The 8,001-nt window shown below is 53.2% G+C and overlaps 1 long non-coding RNA gene across 2 annotated transcripts; it reads left to right on the top strand.

The window, feature by feature from the left end:
* The first annotated feature begins 3,207 nt into the window (after positions 1–3,207).
* LOC146281765 (uncharacterized) lies at positions 3,208–7,703 on the top strand. Of its 2 annotated transcripts, XR_014762403.1 has the most exons (5): positions 3,208–3,358; positions 3,487–3,649; positions 3,955–4,108; positions 5,567–6,081; positions 6,410–7,703. It is a non-coding gene; the product is annotated as an uncharacterized LOC146281765 (long non-coding RNA). The 2 variants fall into 2 exon arrangements; XR_014762402.1 differs by having other exon boundaries at positions 3,955–6,081.
* Positions 7,704–8,001: the final 298 nt, after the last annotated feature.

Genomic DNA, 8,001 nt, shown 5'->3' with positions numbered 1-8,001 from the left:
TCCCTGGTGATGGAGCGGGCTATCTCTCCGCCCACCCAGCGGGGCTCGCATGCGCGCTGCGCGCGCAGGCTCGCCACTGGGCTATCTGTCTTCGGTCAGCCTGGTGATGGATCAGGCTGTCTCTCTGGCTGTCTCTCTGACACCTGGCTGTCTGTCCCTTTTCCCTGGTGATGGAGCGGGCTATCTCTCCGCCCACCCAGCGGGGCTCGCATGCGCGCTGCGCGCGCAGGCTCGCCACTGGGCTATCTGTCTTCGGTCAGCCTGGTGATGGATCAGGCTGTCTCTCTGCCCACCCAGTGGGGCTCGCATGCGCGCTGCGCGCGCAGGCTCGCCACTGGGCTATCTGCCCTTCACTCTACCCATCCAGTGGAGCTCGCATGCGCGCTGCGCGCGCAGGCTCGCCATCTGGCTGTCTGTCTGTCTCCCTCCCTATAGAACTCCAGTCCCTAGCTCATCCTAACCACAACCCCTCGCCCTTAATGCCTAAACCTCAACCAGGCCTCCCTCAGCCTGCGCTGACCTTTGACCCCACCCATTCCTTACCTTAACCTTCCCTGGGGCTAGAACATCTGGCCTACGGCCAATCCTAACCTCAACCCTCGTCCCCAATACCTAAACCTCAACCAGGCCTTTTCTTGGACCTCGGTTGACCCCTGACCCTTGACCTCCCTAACCCCAACACCTTAGGCTTCTCCTAAACTCAACCTCTCTCTAACTTATTCTTTAACCCTCTGGTCTAGCCCTACTTCTCCACACACACATCATCACAACACCTCTCACACACGCACACACACCTTTCTATGTGTCTCTCTCCCTCTGAACTTAACGCTACTGTTTTTTCATTCCAGATTACCACGATTCATCCTTCCAGGTATACAATGTGGTCTCCTCCCCCCATCCCTCTCTCTCCTCCTCCCCCCTCTCTCTCTCTCTCTCTCTCTCCCTCTCTCCTCCTCATATCTTTTCCCTAGCTTGTTTAATCTCCTTTACCGCTTTTGGTGGACCACTGGAGGCCGCCTGGATGGCAAGGGATGCGCCTTTGAATTTTTTGCATTCTCCTTGTCACCCAGGCCGCTTCTGTTGATCTGTAGTCGTAGGACGGCCACATTTACCTGTTTCCCCCTTTTATTTGGCTATCGCCTGATGAGTCCTAGCCTAGTAATGGACGAAACCGGTAGCGATTCGGGGGCCGTCGCTCGTGCTCCGTTTATTCTGGTCGGGACATGCAGGTAATCCCACCCGGAGTGCGATGGCCAACATTATTGAATTGCAAATTTTATTTGTTCACGTGGTGAACGCCTCTCACTCTGTGCCTCTCTCTCTCTCTCTCTCTCTCTCTCTCTCTCTCTCTCTCTCTCTCTCTCTCTCTCTCTCTCTCTCCCTCTCTCTCTGTGTTGACTGTCAAATTGTATACATGTCTCTTGTTAACCCCCTTTCCTCCAACAGCTCCCAGATGACGCTCATGCGTCTCTGCTTTTTAACCCTTCTTCCAGTTTTCCTCCTTATGATGACCTCTACTCTACGGACAGCCGAGATTTGGTATAGTTATTTTCTCTTTCAGGCAGGCCCCTTCTTAGCTTTTCAGATTAGGTTAGCTACTCGGCCAGGTATGACACGCACTCACACACACACACACACAAACACACACACACACACACACACACACACACACACACTAGTCTTCCACATCTTGGCTCATAGTCTCCGCTGCTGCCTGGTAGTCCATCTTGTTAGTCTCATCTCTCTTGTCTTGTGTTTCCTTTCTCCCTTTCTCCCTTCCTCCTCCTTCCCTCTCTCTCTCTCCCCCTTCTTTTTCCAAAATAGCATGTCCCGCCCCATTCGCCCCCATGGGAACGCGTCTCGACGCACCCCCACCTCCCAGCCTTACCCCCCCCACCCACCACGCCCTTATACCCTCACTCCGATCCCCATCATTGCCCCCCCCGCCCCTCTCTTGCCCCACCGCACGCCATTCCCCGCCTCCTTGTCTGCGCCCACACCTCCCCCCCTCTTCCAAGCCCCTAGAGGCCAATGGGTCCTACACAGGAACCCTCCTGCCCCTCTCCTCCCCCCTGGGTCTACTGTGATCACCACTGGCCCTAGGCCCCCACCCCTGATCCCGACCACTTCCACCCCCTCTTCCACCCCCACTCACTCTGCCCCGACTCCCGCCTCTGTCACCTGCCCCCCCCTTATGTCCCTCACAACCCGCCCCACCCTGGCCCTGAGAAGGACTAGGCGTACCTCCCACGGGATGACGGCGGCGCGCACTAGAATCCCGCGCCCGCTTCCCCTATACACCCGCCATGACCACGGAGGCTTCAAACACCTCTGGACCCTGACTCCTATTCGGAGCACGGTGGTCATGGGGGACTCCAACCTCCACCGCCTCCCTCCCATTGGGAGTGCTTATGTCCAGGTGGACTGCTACCCAGGAGCTAAATTTGGCCATGCAGCCAATATCTTGAGTAGCGTCAGAACGCCAGTCCAGCACGTTACTCGTGTCATCCTGGCTTTTGGCCTTAACAATAGGTCCACACCCCTGGACCTCACCACTCGCCAAATACGGGATCTCTACGCCCGGGCCACCACTGCCTTCCCCTCTGCCTTCATCCTTATCCCCCTCATTAATGTCAACCCCACCCTATCACGGGCAGAGAAGGACACCATCCACACCATCAATGGCTACCTGGCCATGCAGGTTCCCACTATCCCCCTCCTCCCCTCCCACCTTTTCCACACGGACCCTGACAGGATCCACTGGACCACACACACAGCTGGGGCCATCCTTAACCACTGGTCCCCGTTCCTCGGCTAAAGGCCCTGACATTCCCCGCCCGCTAGCACGCCCACCTACCTCTGATCTCCCCCATCAGAGTATCCCAGCGGGGTCGGGCCCTTAGCTCGTCCTCCAGATTACCCCTTTACCCAATTCCCATCCACCCTCATGCTTCTTCACCTTAGTGATGCTGGCATATGTCTACCATTCCCCATACACACATATATATATATATATGTATATACACTCACACCCCTTCCACCCCGCCATCCAGTCCCCTCCGCCCTCATGCTTCTTCACCTAGTGACTGCTGGCATCACCCCAACCCCAAAGCCCCTTCTCTTTCCCCCTCCCCCTCCTCCTCTCTCCCTCCCTCCCCCCTTCCCCCCTCCCCCCGCCCACCAGGACGGGACTACCCATCATCATCATCACACGCCCTCTCATCCCTGAGGAGACGCGTGCCTCTCATCCCTGAGGAGACGTGTACCCCCCGGAACGCCGCCTCCGGCGGCGTTTGGGATTGTGTTTGCCAACGGTCGCTGGGGACCTTGTTGGTTTCACTCCACGTCTGCTCCTATGGTAATACCCCTCTCATGCTCCTTCACCTCGGTGATTGCTGGCATCACCCAATACAAAACCCCTTATCCTCTCTCCCTCTCTCCTTTTTCCTCCTCTCTCTCTCCCTCTCCCTCCCCCCCACCCACCAGGACAACAAGCCCCCTCATCCCTGAGGAGAGCGCGCCCCTCATCCCTAAAGAGACGTGTGTCCCCCGGAACGCCGCCTCCGGCGGCGTTTGGGATTGTGTTTGCCAACGGTCGCTGGGGACCTTGTTGGTTTCACTCCACGTCTACTACCTATCCTGTCCTAGGGTAATAACCTCTATTTGTCTCCTTGTTTGTATGGTGTCTGTATTATCTGTAGTCATATTGTCATTCCATGAGGTAGCACAGTCACTAGGACTGATAGTGGTGTTAGCCTTTGTCATTTTACTCTAGTCTTAGTCCTGTTCATTGGCATGTCTGGTTGGATCAGGAGGAGTAGTCCATGGTGCCTGACCTTTGTTTGCCTCTGTTAATTTCCTTTTCCCCTCTTCTCTCTCTCTCTCCTTCTCTCTCTCTCTCTCTCTCTCTCTCTCTCTCCTTCCTCCTTGGTGCCTCTCGGCTCTCTGTGTCAGGCGGCGGGCTGCCATGAGTAACTAGGCCTAGGTTCTCTTCGGAGTTCCTGGAGGGGCTCGGCCCCTACTCTCTCTGTGGGTGATCCAAGGTCCCTGGAAGTGTCCGTGCACGTTTACCCCGACCTTTGCTGATCTTCGGATCTTGAATGTCATTGTGAGTGGGTTTTTTACTATCCTCCCTACCGCCTAAACCTACAGGGCCTCGGTCTTCATGCCACGGGGGGATGCCAACGACTTTCCCCTCTGGGGCTCGTCGGAATCTCTGGTTAGCTTGCACCTCCTCCCTCCACCGCGCCCTCCTTTGTGCTACACGACTCGGTTTAGGAATTAGGCACGTTCCTTTTATCGGTGCACTGGTCGCCCCTATCGGAAACACGTGGTCAGTATTGTTTAGGCCCCTTCCCTCATTACTACTGTATGTTGGTATGGCATGCATATTCATAGTTTAGGCAGGGTATATGCTTGCGGCCTTCATACACACCCGTACTCCCCCTCGAATAGGCCTGTCCCCTGATCATGTCACCCATATTATAATAATACAATATTAATTTCATAACATACTGTAATTTAATATAACAATGCTAGGATGTAAGGTGACAAAATTAGAGCCTTATTTACGCCCCTCCCATTACTTTTGTCACCACTAAGGCCAACCTTATCCAGTTGGACCTCCCTAGAAGCCCCCGGGCCCTTATGGCCTCCTCCCCCTCCCATCACCATATCCCAGGGTTTGGAAGTGTTGTTGGCCACATTTGGGATTGACTCAACGAGGGAACGGGTGTTTCAGCCATGTAAGCGTAGGGACAACTCCCGCCATTGGCTCTCTCTGCCTTATCCTCGTGACTTGATTGGAGACCCAACGGGTGGGCTTATCTATACTCTACAAGGAACCCAGGTTATATAATCGGGATGATCCCAGTGGATGGGGGTCAATTTATCCCTACCATCTAACAATAGAAATAGGTCCATCCAAGACACTGTTTTTAACACCTACTTTAATACTAAGATAAATATACCATCATCACCCCCTTATCCATAATAATTTCGTATTCCCCCTATCGGGAACCGGCCCAGATTGGTTTGTGTCTGTGGCCTATTATCTCCCCTTATCTCTCTAGATCTCCTTAGCTGACCCATCTTTAGTCCCGGGATCTCTGGCCTCCTGATATAACCTGGCTCCCACCTATAACATGCCCCTCTCTCTAGGAGGGCTCCCTCACCCTGGGGAGCCCTCGGCCTGTTGGGCACTCCTCTCTCGTCCTCGATCTCGGCTTCTCACTCATTAGGGGGCTCCCCTTTCAACCCTCCTGGAGAAAGGGGGCCCCACGTAACAGTACGTAATTGAGGTGGCGAGGCCCCATGGAACCCCGCCCCTCTCCCACGTGTCCACAGAGTTCAGTGAAGCGCCCCGCCCCGCGCTGACGTCACCGGAGCAGGCCTCCTCTGGTGTCATGGCGCGGGGGTCGTCTGCTCTCTCCTCTGTATCCGATTCTGGGGGGTCATACTGTATGACTCACAGTATGATTAATCCGACAACATGATGATGATAGTTTCTTATTGTGATGATGGTAGCTGTCTCTTGATATCTGTTTGTTGTCTATTGTGCACTTAGTCTGATGCTGGGCCTCCTGTGGGGAGAGATAGTACTTCCTATCATGGGTCTCACACCGTCATCGACTGCGTCCGCGCGTCTGGCCTCCTCGTCTGTATTCCTGTCCATGCTAGGAGCTGTCCCTGATGTTCCCCTTGTCACAAAGTTCCCTCCGGGGAACGGCTTGACGGTGGTTTCCGGGGGTATCGACGAATGGGCTGACCGGAATCACATTGTGGGGGACCTCTCAGGGTGGTGTTGGCGGGTCTATGGAACCAGGTTGGTTCTAGCATCAGAAGGTCTGTCTTTGGTAGCATCCTTGATTTTGTCTCCTCACGGATTAGATAGGCACTTACCCACTAGCTGCTTCCCTCCCACTGCTTCCCCTTCCCCCTTTACCATAGACGGACCCCGGGTCGTGTGGCACGGCGTTCTCCCGCTCTACCACCGGTTGAGACGGGCCGTATGCTTCTCCTGGTGCTGAGCGGCGCTGATTAGGCCTTCTAGCCTTTTCAGAGGGCATGCCATGTCTACAGGTTAGCTACACTAATAGTGATTTTTACTTATCCTTTTTTTTCCCCCCCTTAGATTAATATCATTATCTCTACTCTTCTAGTTTTATCAGGACCGGGACTCTCTCTAGTCTGGTTCTGCATAGCCAGTCCTCTGTGTTGTGTTATATCTTGTTTAGCCAGGACCTCCTCTGGTCCCGTATCACATAGTCTATCCTCTGTATTGTATGATGTTTTGTAATAACTTGTCCCAATAGCTCCATTTACCCCTCACATGTCATTCTAGTTGAATCCCCCTGACCCTCACCCTGTTTTTCCCTCTCTACACTACGCCTCCTGCCTTCCTGTGCAGTTCTCGGCGCCGAGAGGAGGTGACATGCTGTGAGACGGCCCTCTAGATCTCCCTCCGGAACACCCGTCTCCCTCCTGCCTCCCCTCTGAGACGCCCCACCCCGCCCTTCCTACACACTCCCCCACAGAGCTGCCGACGAGATGACAAGAGATGGCAGTGCGACCGGATTGACCAGTTACACGCCTCCCTCATCTCCTGAGAAGCCGGCTCCACACCTCACACTGACTTTAATTGATCCACAACAGACACTCCAGTTGCCACGGGACTCTGGGACTACCCCACCCCCCCTCATCACCGATGCACGTCCCTGTGGTTATTATGGTACTAATCACTCCACAATGTGCCTGTAAACCTGCCGCACTATGGCTTTGAATGTCTATTTCAAACTGCACGGATTCCTGGTTTACCCTATTGCACTTGTGGTGTTGTACAATTTCATCTCATTTCCCCACCCCACGATAAACCTGTAAGCCCTCTGTATTATTGCATTGAATGTCTATTTCAATATGCACGGGTCTGTGGTTTAACCCCTACACACTTGTGGTGTGGCATGGTTATCTTATATTTATCACAATTAATACACTTGGTTTAATTGCACTGGTGGTGTCCTACTTTCATTTCCTATACACCCTTACCAAATCCCTCTAACGTAGGCTCACCACTCAACATGGACAACAGTCTGGTTTCTCCCCACAGAGGTAACTCCACCTGTAATGTAATGTCCCCCTGCAGGTTATCAGCTACCTCTGATTTACCTCGCATAGTCCCCCTCACTCACCAGTTTCCCCATTTGAGAACTGGAATCGTTTTATCGCTCACCCTATTCATGGCCACCTGCTGTCCTAACGGTGCTACTGCACGTCCCACTGCCCTGGTAGTTGTTCTAACCTCATATCTACACCTTAGACACATTATTAATACATTACTGATCCTTACTGATTTCTCTCACATTTACTGATCACACGGGTTCTATCCTAATATTCTTTCTTATGTACCCTAAGCCAGTTTGTCCTTTTTTCTCCTCTACTAATAACACTGACATTCTCATTAGATAATTACATGCCCTCACATATTATAATTACGACACACTCCATACCATGTCCAATCATTCAGTACTTGCCTTCACATATCATAACAACTCATCACTCCATGACCCATTTCTCTTCCCCTCTCTTTCTCACATAATTCTTTATTACACATTTCTCATCACTGATCACTGATGGGGTTTCCCTTTTTCCTCTCAAAATCCCTACAATCCCTTCTCTGTTTTTGTGTGTGCCTGTCCTCCCCCTCTCCCTCCCTCCGCTGCTCATTTGGAGCTGCGGGCTTCTCTAGGGAATTCCCTTCCTGTGACGACGCGATCTCTGACGTCACCGCTAAGATCTCCGTTTCTTTCATTTCAACTTTCACTTCTATTTCACTCTAACGGGCCCCCACGCTCCCGATTTTGGTCGGATTCATTTCGTCTTCCCCCTCTAACATGAATCCGTGCCTCCAAAACATTCCTTTCGCGTTCCTTCATGTTAATTCACCGTTAGCCATTTCGCCGTTAGCCCCCTCGCCGCTAGCCGTTTCATTTCCTGGTTTTCGCG

The sequence above is a fragment of the Hypomesus nipponensis genome, chromosome 7 (assembly GCF_054491055.1).
Source record: "Hypomesus nipponensis isolate SF chromosome 7, ASM5449105v1, whole genome shotgun sequence".
Classification (NCBI taxonomy): Eukaryota; Metazoa; Chordata; class Actinopteri; order Osmeriformes; family Osmeridae; genus Hypomesus; species Hypomesus nipponensis.
Note: the sequence above shows the minus strand (reverse complement) of the source record. Positions and strands in the feature narration are given on the sequence as shown.